Source organism: Diabrotica undecimpunctata, chromosome 9 (genome assembly GCF_040954645.1).
Source record: "Diabrotica undecimpunctata isolate CICGRU chromosome 9, icDiaUnde3, whole genome shotgun sequence".
NCBI lineage: Eukaryota > Metazoa > Arthropoda > Insecta > Coleoptera > Chrysomelidae > Diabrotica > Diabrotica undecimpunctata.
The window spans coordinates 70385588-70402769 of NC_092811.1; positions in this window are offsets into that span (position 1 = coordinate 70385588).

Consider the following 17182-nt stretch of genomic DNA (forward strand, 5'->3'; position numbering starts at 1 on the left):
ATTATTCTGTTAAAGTGCTTTCTATATTGAAATAAATATTCTTAAATTTCAATCACATTGAATTTTTTTTATTAATTTCATTTCTATAAATTCTTACAAAAGTATTTTTGTATCTCAATATCGCCGTTTTATTTACAACTGTATCCGATTTAAAAATTGTAAATTAGTAAATACAGAATGAGATAAATTAAAAATAAAAACACTCAACCTAACCAACATCAAAAAACTTATTGGATTTGCATCGATCTGACGTCACTGAAGATGCGTGTCGGCATACCGTTGTAAGTGTATCGTTGCCACAGCCATTCTTTAGACCAAATCAAATGCCTTTGCAACAACATCCATTCAACAAGAATCCAAGAGGGACATTTCAACCCCCTAGATTCCAACAAAATCATCAAATCACTCCATATGCACAAAATTCTAGGGCTAATCAACCCAATTTTCATAAACCACTTCCATCTCAAGCATATAAGCTAACACCTATGAGCGTATCAAACCGGCTTTAATAGACCCCAATCTCAAAGAAACTTCCGCTTTTAACAAACAGCTAACCCCCGATTCACCGTAGAAGAAATCTGTGCGTTAAGTGGTTAATATTGAACAACAAGAGAAAAATAATTACGATGAAGATAGAGACAATGACACATACCAAGATTACCCTTATTATAAACAAGAAAGCCAAGAATATAAGGAAGGTGTAAATGTTCAAACGTTTCCAGAAAAAAAGAAGAAACGTAGTAGAATTGCATTCCTATGCTTACAAAAGAGAGCTTCCTTACATTAAAATTCAAAATCCCCCTCTTAAACTTCTTATTGATACAGGAGCCACTAAATTGTTCCTTAATCATGATATAGCCAAAAAATTCTATTAAAAATCTCTATTCTATTAAAAAATAATATTAAATATGAACCATTTATCGTTACATGAATTTTTCAGAATCATTCAAGATTATTGTGTAGAAATTCCAATTTTTCCCGAATTTAATTTCAAATTTCAAAATTTTATCTTTTCAAATTTCACATTTGACGGTCTTATTGGCCTCGATAGTCTTAAACTTCTGAAAGCAAATCTCGATTTTGCCCAAGCTAATCTTACTACGGAGCATTCTATTCTTCCTATTAATTACTATGTACCAAACAAAGCCCAATTCTATAGAGTCCAACTAGAGCCCCAAACAATTACCCAAGTCAGATTGCCAGTAAAGAAAACATCAGGTACAATAGTCATTCCAAGACAAGAAGTCGAAGGTACCATCCTAAGAGAAACTCTCACCGTTGCATGGTAATGTAAACATAGCAAGGAAATAAAGAAGGAAAAATTAAGGGATAATTAGCCTAGTAAAGAGTAATAATTAATTAAGTAATTATTATATATTCCAAATTAATAAAGAATAAATTCGACACAGTTTAACGTATACATTTCAAATTAAAAACAAAACAATTGACCCAGTTTAATACAAGCCTGAATGTTTAAAAAACTACGACACTTAGACCTTTTTGGAAATTAATACAAGGTACGAATTGTTAAACAAGTGATAAGAATTGAGCTGACTAAGAAGTTTTAAATAGCGTGATCCAGATTAACACATGGAATAGATGGCATAATCAGCGAAAACGTAGAAACAAATCTCCACTTCGGACGTGACAAAAGAATCTAAGGTACGAGTTGGCAATAGATAAAAACAAACAGAAGTGGGTCAAACGTCCAGTAAGAGCGCGGCGCCCGCGAGTGGCCTACGCGAGAGGCGCGGCGAGTGAGCGCGCTATTTAACTCGACGGGATAGTGTGACGTATAAGTGCCGGTAACCGGAGATTCGAAGGTTCGTGACAGCGTGCCGTTTTGACTTCTCGAAAACTGACGGATCTCGAATCCCTGTAGGACTGGAGGCGTATTCATTAGCTAGAACCTAAATACGCTAAGGTAACTAAGTTCAATATACTAACCCAAGGTATATATAATGATACGGAATTGTCCGACCTTTAATTCCTTGCTTTGTCTCTTCTCGTCTCCCTTCGCGCCTGATCGAAATATTATTGGTCATAACTGATATTTTGTAGTGTACAGTCTGTTTAATACATTGTAAACTCGAAATTTGTTTTTGTTATTCCTGGCCGTTACAGGTAGAGACTAGAAGAGATACACATTTCCGCTTATGCAGTGCTTCGGCTTCTAACGTAAGCCCATAGCCTCTCACTCTTTGCAGGACCTGAGACCGAGAAGTCCTTAATCCCCTTCCTTCCAAAAATCTCCCTACCGTCTTGTAAATCCGCGAGGGCGGAACCAGTCAGTCCAGACTAGTGAAACCAGTAAGCCTTGCCCCGCTCGCAGGGATAAGTATCCCCTAAGAATTGTAGATGCATTGATAAGGATATTGAGGCAGACGTCTTCTACAATGGTGACAGCCTTTATTATAGTGGTGACAATTTATTAGAGGGGTTTATTAGATTTATATTTACAGCATCAATCCTAAATTATTACAGCAGCCACCCTAAATTATTACAGCATGTAATCAACTTGCCTAGACTGAGCTAGTCAATAACACCGATGAACACATTCAAGTAGCATTAACTGATCCCACCAAAAGCCAACCAATAAATCTCGAAAGATATCATATATATACGTCAGATATCATACCTACCGAAGACAGTATTTAATTATATATATTTAAATATATATATATATATATATATATATATATATATATATATATATATATATATATATATATATATATATATATAGATCTAGCGGTTAATGAGAGCTCCGTACTAAAACGGTATTATACTAACTCCAGGCGAATATACACCGTGTATATTATTATCTGGGTAGCGCTTTATGTGGACTCCGACCAACACGTCGGATTACGTGGACTCTGTAATAGGTTAAAACACTTTTGGGATCCGTATACATTTCTTTGCGTACCCAACTAAACTCCTCCGATGTTGCCAATAATTTGATTAGTCGTAGATTTTTAAATTTTACAGCAGGTACGTTTTGGAACTTCAAATTTATTTAAATATCAATCAATTTAGTCATCGAGAAATTTCACAAATACGTACTTGGTTAATGTAGTTAAATATTTTAATAATTATAATTTATATTACTTGCTTTAATTATAGATAAACTGAAATTAGTGTCTATTATAAACTTTGAATAGGCAAGTGTCCATTTTTATGTACTAGAACTTTTTTTAATACATTGGCACTGAAATATTTATTATATTATAAATGTACTTTCCGATGTTTCGATTGCTATAGTGTATGACTTACAATATTTGTTTCATCAAGCAGTAAAATTTAAATTATAATAATTTATAAATCAATCTTAAAATTATAATTTTTTACTGTCTAATTTAAATATTTCGATTTTTTAATGTAGGGAATTCAATATACCACTATACTTTAGATACACATAAACACATAGATATAATATTTCGGTGTCTTATGGTATAATTTTAGCCAACATATCTATTACAATTACATATAATATGTTCGGCCTTATCGTTTTAAATACTTTGTCGCTTGTGCAAGCTATCATTGTTTTCAATGTTAAATCATTGTTTTTTGTATCTTGCGTTGTCAGGCATATAATTTTTAATTTAGTAGTACATGTATGTATAATATTCTTTTTTCTGTCACTTGGTTTAAATATAGTACACTTACATTCTTCTTGCTTATTTATTTTTATTCGTAATACTTATAAAGTATGTAATAACGTACCCGTTGTTGCAAAAATCAACTACGGGTACGAAAGATATTAGGTATTAGGGGTAGTATTTGTCAATCGAAATGCCGCTTACGACATATTAAATTAGAGAAAATTTCTCCAAAAATTCTATGACGTCCCCTTAGATAAAAACATCACTTGTTTTATTCACAATCTAGATTGAATTGCTCTCTTCTGTTGATTCGCTTGTATTTGTTTTTCATTTTGTTGATTTTAAGTAAAACATTTTTCGTGTTCTCTTCACTTTGTTGAAGATGTCGCAGACGGGAGGGAGTTTCTTATGAGATCAATATCATTACCATATGCTAGAAGTGCTTGGTACTTTGGGCCATTAATGGATTGCATTTTAAATAGGCGATTTCTATTTTAGTAAGCTGTTCTTTAATTTTTTGAATATTTGAATTGAGAATCTGTATATTATTCGACTGTTTTATAACAGTGTTTCTTGTGTTATAGAATATAGTGCTGTTTATATAGTGCTGTTTAATAATAATAAAGTTCAAGCAACAATTCATATATGCAATAACTTGGTACTGATATCTCTGCTCCCCCATACCAGGTAGCAGTCCCGAAAACATTAAAACTGCTACACTCATGCTTCCTATTATCCAACGATTAGCCAGTCCAGGACTATACCCTTATTATGGTACTAATATTGCTGCTGTCCCTTATAAGTGAATAAAATATGCAAGGAAGGTTTTGGCAATTTAATAGAATTTTGTATGTTAGAATATTATTACTCCGAGAAAGTGAAAAATATCTATTTGTTATACGGATTTAATCTATAGATGAAATATTAGAATGCTATTAGCAGCAAATAATATGGCAGATAATATGCTGGAATTAGCAGTAGCATGTACTAACAGTGGCCATACCTAGTCCACTGTTAGTACATGCTTTTAGAAAAGAGAAAGCCAACTTATCCAATTTAAAAGCAGACAAAATCAATTCCAAATATGGATCGTAAGCCAATCCCTTATGTAAAGACTCTAAAGTAATAATTAGTGAAACTGTAAGCCAACAGCATAAAGTGCTAGTACTAGATATACAAGTAAAATATGAAATAAAACCAAAATATCGAGGAGAGTCACAAAAACAATTAACTGACGTTAACAAGCGACAAAGTAGTTCAATTTAGAACAGAAATAAAAAAAGAATGTGTTGGAATATGGAAAAAGGTCATAATGAAATTTGGAGAAATGTGTCAAAAATTATTAAAGAGGGTGTAACTAAAATACTTGAAAAAATCTCAGAAAATTGACTTAAAAATTGGTAAATATAGATAGTCAGACGATGTTTAAGACAATATAAAAGACAAGAGAAGATTATATAAGGAGGGACAAGAAAAAATATCAGAATAAGATTATCAAAAGTATCAAATAGATAAAGAGGAAGCAAATGTGCGGTAGCACAATCTAAGGTAGCAGCGCATGAAAAGCTGTACAATGAACTGAGTACTAAGAAAAAAACATATACAAAATTGTTAAAAGTGGAGCAAAGAAAACCAAAGATTTTAATCAGATTAAATGTATACGAGATAAATACATTAAACTATTTATGCAAGGAAAGGATCTAAAAAATAGCTACAAGGAGTTCTTTAACGACCAATTAAACTAAGAGATTGAGAAAGCATCTATAGAGGCAACAGAGACAGTAATAGCAATGGTGCCGAAAATGACGACCGCGGAAGTAATTCAAGAGCTACATAAGATGAAAAAAGAAAAGGCATAGGTCCTGATGGCATCCCTGGATATATATGATCAGCATTAGGAAAATCAGGAACAAGTTGGCTAACAGGACTATTTAATAGAATTTTGAAAGTAAGGCGAATACCGGATGAATGGAGAAGTAGCATTTTAGTACCTGTATACAAAAACAAAGTAGATGTTAAACTCTGTACAAACTATAGAGCCCTAAAACTACTCTGTCACACCATGAAACTGTGGGAGAGAATAATTGATAGTAGGATAGAGGAAGAAACAGAAATATTAGGAAATCAGTTTAAATTCATGCAAGGCATATCAACAACGGATGCAATTTTTATCATAAGGCAAGTAATGGAAAACTAATGTTAGAACAAGTGAGGGTAAGACTGATAAATTTCATTTGAGAATAGTATTGCATCAGGGGTCAGTGCTAATCCCTTATCTCTTCTAATTAGTGTTGGAAAAATTAACGAAAACATGTTAAGGACATATCCCTTGGTGCCTTATGTATGCTAACGATGTGGTGTTAGTAAGAGATAAGGAGAGATAATTGAATTAATGATTGAGACAATGGAGATGGGCGCTTGAGCAAAAAGGTCTAAAAATAAGGTAAACAAAAACAGAGTATCTAAAGTGTGCATTTAAAAATCAACATTAGATATTGATATTGGATACCCTATACTATTTAATCAACGGAAATACTAAGATCACACGGGGAGAATAATATGCGTTATTTCTGGTTTCGTCAAAATTTACGCTGAAATTACTAACAAGAGAGTGCTCTCACTTCCACATGTTGAAATTGATATATAGTACCAACAGATGCTAGTCATATACCATCAGCACTAATAAAATGGAAACTATCAAATTAATGTCAATTTCATTTAATCAAACGTACTAACCTTAAAAATGATCATTTAAGATAACACACCTCAAAAATATTGACAATAAATTAAAAATAGCTTAAGCGTTATAAAAGTAACAGAGCAGCAAAGCTCACAGCATGAGAATAGTGCCTCGTACTTTTATAAAGAAATTTGTTGACAGACAAATATTTATTTTTTTATATACTAGGTTCTAAGAAAAGTGTACTCAAAACGAACAAATATTATCTAACAAGTGTTTTATTCCAGTTTCATATGAAAGCACCAGATCTTAGATATTATAAATTTCGTCATAGGTGCAAATTATAAATGAAAACCAAATGATAGAGCATATAGTGAAATATAAATATCTTAGCTCTCTATTGCTCGACTTTTTTGTAAACTTGTTTGTTTATAAAATGTTTTAATTTGTATATGTGCTCAAATATCCATTTACAACAACTAGTAATTTTTTTAGATTTTTTAAATTTTGTTTGGGGAGAGTTTTGGGAGTGTTTAGCAAAAACTAACGAATTAAGTTATATACTTTATTATGTCATTCAAAAAAACAAATATTTGTAGTTAGTTGTAAAACATAAAGCAACTTTACATTTATCGCACATTACTTTAAAGTATTACAGCATCCTGGTTTTTTGCATCTTTCCTTTTTTTCAGAAATTACTGGCCAGTGGAAGGTTTGGTCAAGCCTAACTTCCTTTGGTAGTACAATAGCAGTAGATCCTCTCCTCTGTTTTTTTACAATTTCGTTCTCAATTTCACTGAGCCTGGGACGTCCTTTGTTTTTGATCTGATCATTGCTTGCTAACAGTACGCTACATAAGTGGGACTTAAACTGTAACAAAGGTAACTGGTTTTTCTTTTTAATTTCAAAGTAATCGCAATCACGACGATGCAACAACTAGCTGTTAACAACAGCTAAATCCAGAAGGTGAAAAAATATTTTTAGATACCACTTTTTAGATCTTATGTCTGTTCGGTAAAGAGCAATTAGTGAATCCATAAGATCGACACCTCCAATAAATTTATTATAAAATTGTACTGAATTTGGACAGCATACAATAATTCTTGATTTTTGTTTCTTATCGCACCTCTTGACTAACGAAGTAGGCTTAGAACCAACAAATGTACTAAGCAAATGAACCGGTTTATTATCGTACCACTTTAACGCTGTTTGTCTTATGCCATCTACTGTAGCGTGCTTTTCTTCTACAGTACCTCTGCCCTGTTTCTTCATATTCTTGTCATCAGAAAAATGGCAATAAGGCAATCTGTTTGGAAGAACAGTTCCCAAACATTGCAGTCCACGTTTTTCCATTTCAATCTGAATGCCATTGAACCAGTTGTCAAAATATACTTTATAGTATTTGTTTGGTTTGATTATCTCACACAATCTTATTACTACATTACCGCTGGTGTCTACATTAGGTAAATGAAGGGCATCTTTAACAGTTCCTGTATATAATTCCCAGTTATAAACAATACCATTGCTATCACACAAAACAAATGCCTTGTATCCCCATTTTTTGGGTTTGTTCTTTATATATTGTTTTAAAGAATGTGCCTCTTTGAATGGTATCATTTGTTCATCAATACACAATTTTTCACTCATTGGAATACTTTGAAAATTTTAAAATAGACCGTTGATGAATGGTCTAATTTTGTATAACTTATCATTATTGTTGACCATATTTTCGTTATTATTGAAATGCGTTTTAGTTTTTATCTCTTCCCAGCAATTCCTAGATATAGTATCGACTATTTGAGCAATACGTGTTTCCTTCTGCCAAAATGATTTTGTCCTTGGCAAGCCATATATTGACATCAGTAGAACAGATCCAATAAATTGGTTTAATTTCTTTGTTCTACAATGTTTTCCAGCCTATTGGTAGATATCATCTTTTTAAAATAATGTAGAGGGGATTCCGGTTCTAATAATTTGCATGTTGGTAAATTACCTTTCCATTCTGGAATTGGAAATACTGTTCGAGAACCACTCTTCCACTGAATGTTTTTTACGATCATTTTTGACCTTTTGAGCACATTTTGTTCATTGTGTTTTTCAGTTTTATCGGTATCGCCCTCATCTTCATCATAGTCTACATCTAAATTGGTATCCTGGTCTAAATTTGCTTCGTACAAATCGTCTTCATTTTCCATTTTATTTGATTCTGGATCGATTAATATCTGGGTACCTGGAAAATTTATTATTACTTTCTTATTATCACTATCAAAGTCAGAGTCTTTGGATTCCTCGGATATTTACTGCTTTTCCCGTAGAACGTTTTTGTATCCATCTTAAAGAAATAATTTAAAATAATATGGTAAAGTGTGGATTCAAAGCAACATACCTGTTTTTTATCACAGTACTGACACAACACAATAAAATAAACAAATGTCAACGGTAATCAATATCTAAATGCTGATATAATGCCTCTGTATGTATTTTTATATAAATTGTACACAATTTATAACAATAAATCACCATCGAAAATACAAACTAATAAGGCAGTCATGTCCATTTGACATACTGTTAAACATTTCCATATAGGTTTCGTCATAGGTTCATAGAGTGTATGAAAATGTATAACCAAATATTGCCTGAAATTAACAGAGGGCATACTAGAGTCGGAAATTGTTTTAAAAAAGTTTTCTGCATCAAAAACTCCTTTATTACCTTGAGTACACACGGGGCTATAGAGGGTTAAAATAGCTGTATCGAGCGAGGATAAGGTTATTGATGAGGAAAAAAAGACCTATCGCTAAGGAAGTGAGAAAGTAATAGGCAAACGCAAAGAGCACTTTAATTACATTAAATGAAATATGCATTACAATCTATCATGACACACATATCTTGATACACATAAAACAAGACAATTAATAAACACGTTAAGAGAATCTTAAGAAATAATAACCAAAATTTAATTTTTAATACACAAAAGAAATAATGATATACAGAAGATACACAAATTAAAAAAACGTTATCCCCTTATTGTACGCAAGAGAGATACCTCTAGGAAAAATCAAAACGATCGAAAATATATACCAAAACAACACAATAAAAGTAAAAGTAGAAGAAGAACTAACCGACCCTATTGAAGGTGACAATGGAATAAGACAGGAATATTACCTAAGTCCTCTATTATTCAACCTAATTATGGATGAAATAATAAAAAATAAGAACTAAAAAAGGATACCAAATGGAAGAAAAACAAATTAAAATAATCTGCTGTGCAGACGACGCAATACTACTCTTTTAAAGTGAAAATGATTTACAACGTATGCTGTACCAATTTCATATAACCGCCAGAAAATTTAACATGTTAATTTGCCCAAAAGAGACAAAATGCATGGTTACAACAGCAAATTTACTAAGATGTTAATTGGAGCTGGAAGGTCATATAATAGAACAAGTGTTAGAGCTTAAATATCTAGGCATCACATTATCTAGCTACGGAAAGCTCGAAACTAAAGTGGAAGACCCAGTGAATAGAGCAAACAGAGCCACAGGCTGCATAAATGAAACATTATGAAGAAATAAAAATATCGAAACAGAAACGAAAGGCAGAATTTACAATACAGTCATCAGACCAATAATGACATACGCGGCAGAAACAAGATCTGACACAGAGAGGACAAAAAGGATATAAAACAGCAGAGATGAAAACACTTAGAAAAATTGATGGTAAGACACTATGGGACAGAGCTAGAAGTACAGATATACGACGTAGATGCAAGGTGAAGAACATCAAAAACTGGTTAAGAAATAGAAGAGTAGAATGAAACGATCATATAAGCCGAATGACAACAAATAAAACAATAAAGACGGCAAGAGACGGTTAACCCATAGGAAGACGATCAGTAGGACGACCACGAAAACGATGGAAAGGCAACTTACTGGAGGCACATTGAAAAACAGACAGTTATGTCTATATGAAAAGAAAAAGTAGAAGAAGAAGATACACAGGATAACCATTAAAATAGTTGCAAGAAAGATAAAATAAATCAGTCATATTAATGTAGAATAGCAGAGGACAAAGTATTTGTCATAGCTTTGGACAAGTACCCAATTGAAAAAAGAACACAGGTCGTTCAAAAAAGACGGAACTCTAGAAAGAAAATAGCATAGATTTAAAAAAATAAAAGCATAAACATGTCTTTTTCTACTTTTTTAATATTGAAGATACGTAAATAGAACATTGAATTAAAATGTAACCTTTGATATCAAATTCTGTGATAAACTCATCACCTGAACAGTGGCGCCGATGTATGTAGTTAAGATTGTTTACACTTATTTTACCTGTTTATTTTTTTATTATCTATATATGAGTTGTGACAGATATCACAAACTTATTTATTTTCCACAAAGAGGTTCTTTAGAACCTAAAATTATTACTATACAAATCTGATTCGACATATCTTCAAAAAGTAATACACGGCATGTAAAATTTAAATTTTTAATAAAAAGTAAAAGATTACGCATTACTTACGGGGTTTAAAAAACGAGCCTTTAGGAAGATTGAAGTACTAATAAGACCACCGCAATCGGGCATACCCCGGGTAATGATTAATTAATTAATCGGCTAATTCTTCAGTCACCCCTTTAATATGATTTTGTCAAATTGGTCCTTTTGAGGACCAACTATTCTAATAACATATGTCTATAACTGTTAAGGGTATATCTAAAAATCAAGAAACTTTACTTTATTTAAAATTATCAGACATATGAGCTAAACACGAATCTGACTAATTTCTAGTACAGGAAACACATATAGGGCCTAAACTAGGGTATTTGGTATATAGCTGATCGCTGAAAATCACATTATAGATATAGACATACTATTTCTATCGGAAAAAAAGCAAAGAATAACTCAAAGTAAGAAAGAACAAAACCAGTCAGCTAAGAGAACCTTTTAATGATTTTGAGCTTGGATCCACCATCTACATATTTAATGAAAAATAATACAAATACCGACATTGAGGATCTGAGCACAAAGCTTATTACGAAATCTGGACCAAAAACACTACAATGGCTTATCCAGATGATGAACAACTGTATTCAAATTAGGAGATACCCAAAATCTAGAGACAAGCCAAAGTTGTTACCTTGCTTAAACCTGGCAAAAACTCCAACGACCACAAAAACTATCAGCCGAAATTTTTAGTTTGTCAGCTATTCAAAGTAATGTACATCACAAATACTAAATCAAAGATGGGTACGAAAAATATCGGGTATCAGTGGTGGTATTTTTCAATCTAAATGCCGCTTACGACACCTTAACTTACAGAATATTTTTTCAAAAACTATATGATATCCCCTTGGATAACAAACTCACTTATATTGTCTGCTTATGCCTACACAAGAAAATATTTTTTATATCACTCAATGGTAAGAATAGCAGATGAAGAACGGTCTTGCTTGGGGTAGCATAAAGGCACCTACACTGTATAACATTTACACAAACGAACGATCCATACCGGTAGATACTAGGACTTCTATTATATAGACGATACACCTATTATTGCACAATAAAAATAAACTATGAATCAATTTTCAGCCAAAACCCCTGAAAAGCTCGTGTGTGCTCCTTCAATTTCCCTAACATAGACGCTTTCACAAAACTGAACATCCAATAATGTCATGATTGTTGAACGTAGACTCCCTATAAATTCCTTGAAAATAGTTTGTATCGCACGGGGTCAGTCACAGATTATTGTTTAAAACTAAGAGGTAAATTGAGGACCAGAAATAATATTGTTCCCAAGCTTGTCAGCTAAAAATGAGGTGCACATCCTTCCACCCTTAAAACATAGACGCTTGCACTATATGCATCTGCCGCCGAATATACCTTGTTAGACAAATTAACCATTCTTTGTTTTTGTGCACACTACTACCAATTTTAACACAAAAATATCTATTGTAGCTCTTAACCATATTTATTTTGAGATAACCGTTCATCGAGATATCATATGTAGTACACAAATAAGACCAGAACTAAAATAATAAAAAAGCTTTATAAAAGACATCGCAGAAGATTGGATGAAATAAAATTAGTTTTTATTAATTAATCGGATGCTTACATAAGACGTACAAAGACATACTCACGTAAACAAAATATATTACGAAATTTCTGTAATTAAAAAAAACATCGAGTTCGGCATTGAACTAATAAAATTATATTAAATAAAAGAACAACATTTTTAAAAATGCAGAAAAAATAAAATTTCCTATGCAAGCGAATATTCCATTAAATAATAAGCCCAAATCCTTTTGTATCTATATACCTGTTTTTAAAGAACCAGTTACCTTTTAGTAAGTAGTTATACCAGGTAATAAGATATCCTCTGTTACTCAGTGTAATGCGTATTAGATTACACTGTCTACGAACAGTAGATAAAAATAAGGAGCCCATATGAACCGTTCAGGGTATATGCTGAAAATATACGGTATAATCGCACAGTTGCCAAACTCTCAGAGCTTACTTAAACCGATAAACGTATGGTTCAAATATACATTGAAGAAGATCTGTACGACCCCTATAATATATACACGTGAACTAAACGATATACATTTATGATACAGGGGTATTTACGGGCTCCAAAAAATTTTTATAAATTATTAAACTCTACATGTTGATGAATCGACAGAACCAATATTATGGAATGGTCAAGTGAGCTCCGTATATCGGTATCCACTTGACCACGGAGCTCAATTGAACCTGAATTTTAACATGGGCGGAGTCCACTTTATGCCGTAGATATATATATATATATATATATATATATATATATATATATATATACATATATATATATATATATATATATATATATACATATATATATATATATATATATATATATATATATATATATATATATATATATATATATATATATTTATATATATACTGATTAGAGAATCCATCCATGACACCAGACGAGAAATCGATCAGATAAACTCGAGAATATTAAAACTTCACCTGATTCTTGGCAACACATTACATCCGGTACTATGGAACATATTAGATACGCTCAGCAACTTTCGAGCAGAGACAAACGCCGACTTAACAAAAACAAAACAAATTAAGAAGTTCGAGAGACTATTATTAGAACAACAACCGAGAGAAACGCCACAACAAGATACCTGTAAACTGGTCTATAATTTTTCGAACTTCCCACTAGATGAAGCCACAAAGAGTGTTCTTTCGAAAGGTTTTAATTTCGCAGTAGCTCCTGCACGCATACCGATTGAAAATATTATATGCGAAGTGGAAAGTTCAATAACCAATATACCATCCGACACGGCCGAGACTATACGCCAAGACGTGTCACGCATATTACGAACAGCTAAACCGCCAAAACGAAACTTAACACACGAGGAAAAAGGGGCATTAAATTCATTGCACAAAAATAAAGAAATCATTGTACTTCCAGCTGATAAAGGCAATGCTACGGTGGTTATGAATGTCATAGACTACGATCAAAAGATGAAAGATATTCTAGACGATCCATCATACGAGAAGATATCGACTGACCCGACAACATATCTAGAAAAAACAACAAAAGCAAAAATACAAACATCTAATATTAATAAAGAACATCATTTTCAACTTATTCCACGGGAAAAATCATCGAGATGTCCAAAACTGTACGGTCTACCAAAAGTTCACAAGGATGGATTACCACTACGACCAATAGTGAGCTCCATCGGATCACCGTTACAACCACTGGCAAGGTTCCTGGCTGAAAAGCTACAGCCTTACGCAGAAGAAGCTGATTCCTACGTTAAGAACGCAGGCCACTTCATCGAGCGTATAAAAGATGTTACTCTTGGGCCGGGACACTTGTTAGTAAGTTTCGATGTTGTTTCACTTTTCACCAACGTTCCCATCAATGAATCCTTGGAAATTATAAGCAGAAAATATCCAGTACCGCAAGATACCCTAAATTTGACGGTTTCCATGTTCTTGGTTTCCATGTTCTTGGCAATCTTTGGGCATCGTCTCGAGAATTTAAATTATTTTCTTGTTTTTCTATCTCTATGGCTTCTCTGATAATTCGTTTTCTCTTGTTTTCGACATTCGCTAACATTACCGTATGTTTAAGGTCAATTTTGTGTCCTGTAGCTAAAGAATGCTGGGCTAGGGATGACGTCGTTTCTTTACGTTCGATGGCATTGCGATGTTCTTCTTGTCTTACTTGGATCCTTCTATTTGTCTGTCCAATATAGGCTCTATCGCATTCTCCACAGGGAATTTTGTATACTCCTTGGTTTTCTAGGGGAATCTTTGTCTTGGCAGATGGTAATATGTTCGCGATTTTTCTGTCGGTGTTGAAGACAGTCTCTATTTTGTGTTTTCTCAGGACCCTGCTTATCTTCTCTGTTGTGCCTTTAATATACGGTAGAGTGGTTTTGGCAATCGGTTTTTCGTCTTCTTTTATTTCTTTTGTTGTTTTTTGTGGTCTTCGTGCCATTTCGATTCTGTGTGTGGAAAAGCCGTTGTTTTTTAACGCTTTTGTAACTTTCTGCATTTCTTCTTTCTTGTGTTCTTCGTCTGTTAGTCGTTCAGATCTTATAGTCAGAGTTTTTATGACTGAATTCAATTGTGCAGGATGGTGGTGTGAATCTGCATGTAGGTATCTGTCAGTGTGAGTTGGTTTTCGATACACTGTATATCCAATGTTGCCGTTTTCTTTCTTTATTATTAAGACGTCTAGGAAAGGTAGTTGCTGATTACTTTCTAATTCCATCGTAAACTTGATCTTGGGATGGATACTGTTAATGTATTCTAGAAATGCAGTAAGTTTGTCTACTCCATGTGTCCATATGATGAAAGTGTCGTCCACATATCTAAGCCATAGTTTGGGTTTATATTCTGCTGTTCTTATTGCCCGTTCCTCTATGTCTTGCATAAAAAGATTTGCTATCACGGGAGATAGCGGTGAACCCATCGGTGCCCCTTCAACTTGTTTGTACCGTTGATCACCATATATAAAATATGTGTTGTTTAAGCAGTGCCTCGTCAAATTTAGGGTATCTTGCGGTACTGGATATTTTCTGCTTATAATTTCCAAGGATTCATTGATGGGAACGTTGGTGAAAAGTGAAACAACATCGAAACTTACTAACAAGTGTCCCGGCCCAAGAGTAACATCTTTTATACGCTCGATGAAGTGGCCTGCGTTCTTAACGTAGGAATCAGCTTCTTCTGCGTAAGGCTGTAGCTTTTCAGCCAGGAACCTTGCCAGTGGTTGTAACGGTGATCCGATGGAGCTCACTATTGGTCGTAGTGGTAATCCATCCTTGTGAACTTTTGGTAGACCGTACAGTTTTGGACATCTCGATGATTTTTCCCGTGGAATAAGTTGAAAATGATGTTCTTTATTAATATTAGATGTTTGTATTTTTGCTTTTGTTGTTTTTTCTAGATATGTTGTCGGGTCAGTCGATATCTTCTCGTATGATGGATCGTCTAGAATATCTTTCATCTTTTGATCGTAGTCTATGACATTCATAACCACCGTAGCATTGCCTTTATCAGCTGGAAGTACAATGATTTCTTTATTTTTGCGCAATGAATTTAATGCCCCTTTTTCCTCGTGTGTTAAGTTTCGTTTTGGCGGTTTAGCTGTTCGTAATATGCGTGACACGTCTTGGCGTATAGTCTCGGCCGTGTCGGATGGTATATTGGTTATTGAACTTTCCACTTCGCATATAATATTTTCAATCGGTATGCGTGCAGGAGCTACTGCGAAATTAAAACCTTTCGAAAGAACACTCTTTGTGGCTTCATCTAGTGGGAAGTTCGAAAAATTATAGACCAGTTTACAGGTATCTTGTTGTGGCGTTTCTCTCGGTTGTTGTTCTAATAATAGTCTCTCGAACTTCTTAATTTGTTTTGTTTTTGTTAAGTCGGCGTTTGTCTCTGCTCGAAAGTTGCTGAGCGTATCTAATATGTTCCATAGTACCGGATGTAATGTGTTGCCAAGAATCAGGTGAAGTTTTAATATTCTCGAGTTTATCTGATCGATTTCTCGTCTGGTGTCATGGATGGATTCTCTAATCAGTGCTAAACTAGCCCGTCTTAGGATGTTTTTGGTTTTCTGGTTCTTTTTGTGAAAACTTAGTTTCATGCTTTTAGGAATTACCTTTTCGTCCCTACACCGTTCTAAAAAAGTAAGATTGCATAGCAGTGTACTTCTTTTTGATCTCATTTTCTCGAATCTTCGGATATCTGGTAGAATTTCCTCCCCGTGAAGGTTAATTATGTTAGTTTTGATATTTCCGCGGGAGCTGTATGTTATATCAATGGTATTCCGGGTTTGACTCCGCGTTAAATGTTGTTGGTTTTGATAAAAACCATTTTGACGACGTTTCGGCAAGATCTCACTTGCCATTTTCAAGTCTCTCTGGATGGTCTGCTTCTTGTCGATGTTCGAGTGGAAGTGACGCTACGGGTGTTGGGCAGCTGGCTTTTGTAGTTACTGTGCGTTGCGCGCGCTCTTGTAATTGGTCCAGTGCGCAGGTCAGTGGGCGGGGTCTTGGTCGATTCCGTTCTTTCGTTATTCTTCGGGATAATTGGTTTCCATGTTCTTGGCAATCTTTGGGCATCGTCTCGAGAATTTAAATTATTTTCTTGTTTTTCTATCTCTATGGCTTCTCTGATAATTCGTTTTCTCTTGTTTTCGACATTCGCTAACATTAAACATACGGTAATGTTATACGCATTAAACGCACAGTAACTACAAAAGCCAGCTGCCCAACACCCGTAGCGTCACTTCCACTCGAACATCGACAAGAAGCAGACCATCCAGAGAGACTTGAAAATGGCAAGTGAGATCTTGCCGAAACGTCGTCAAAA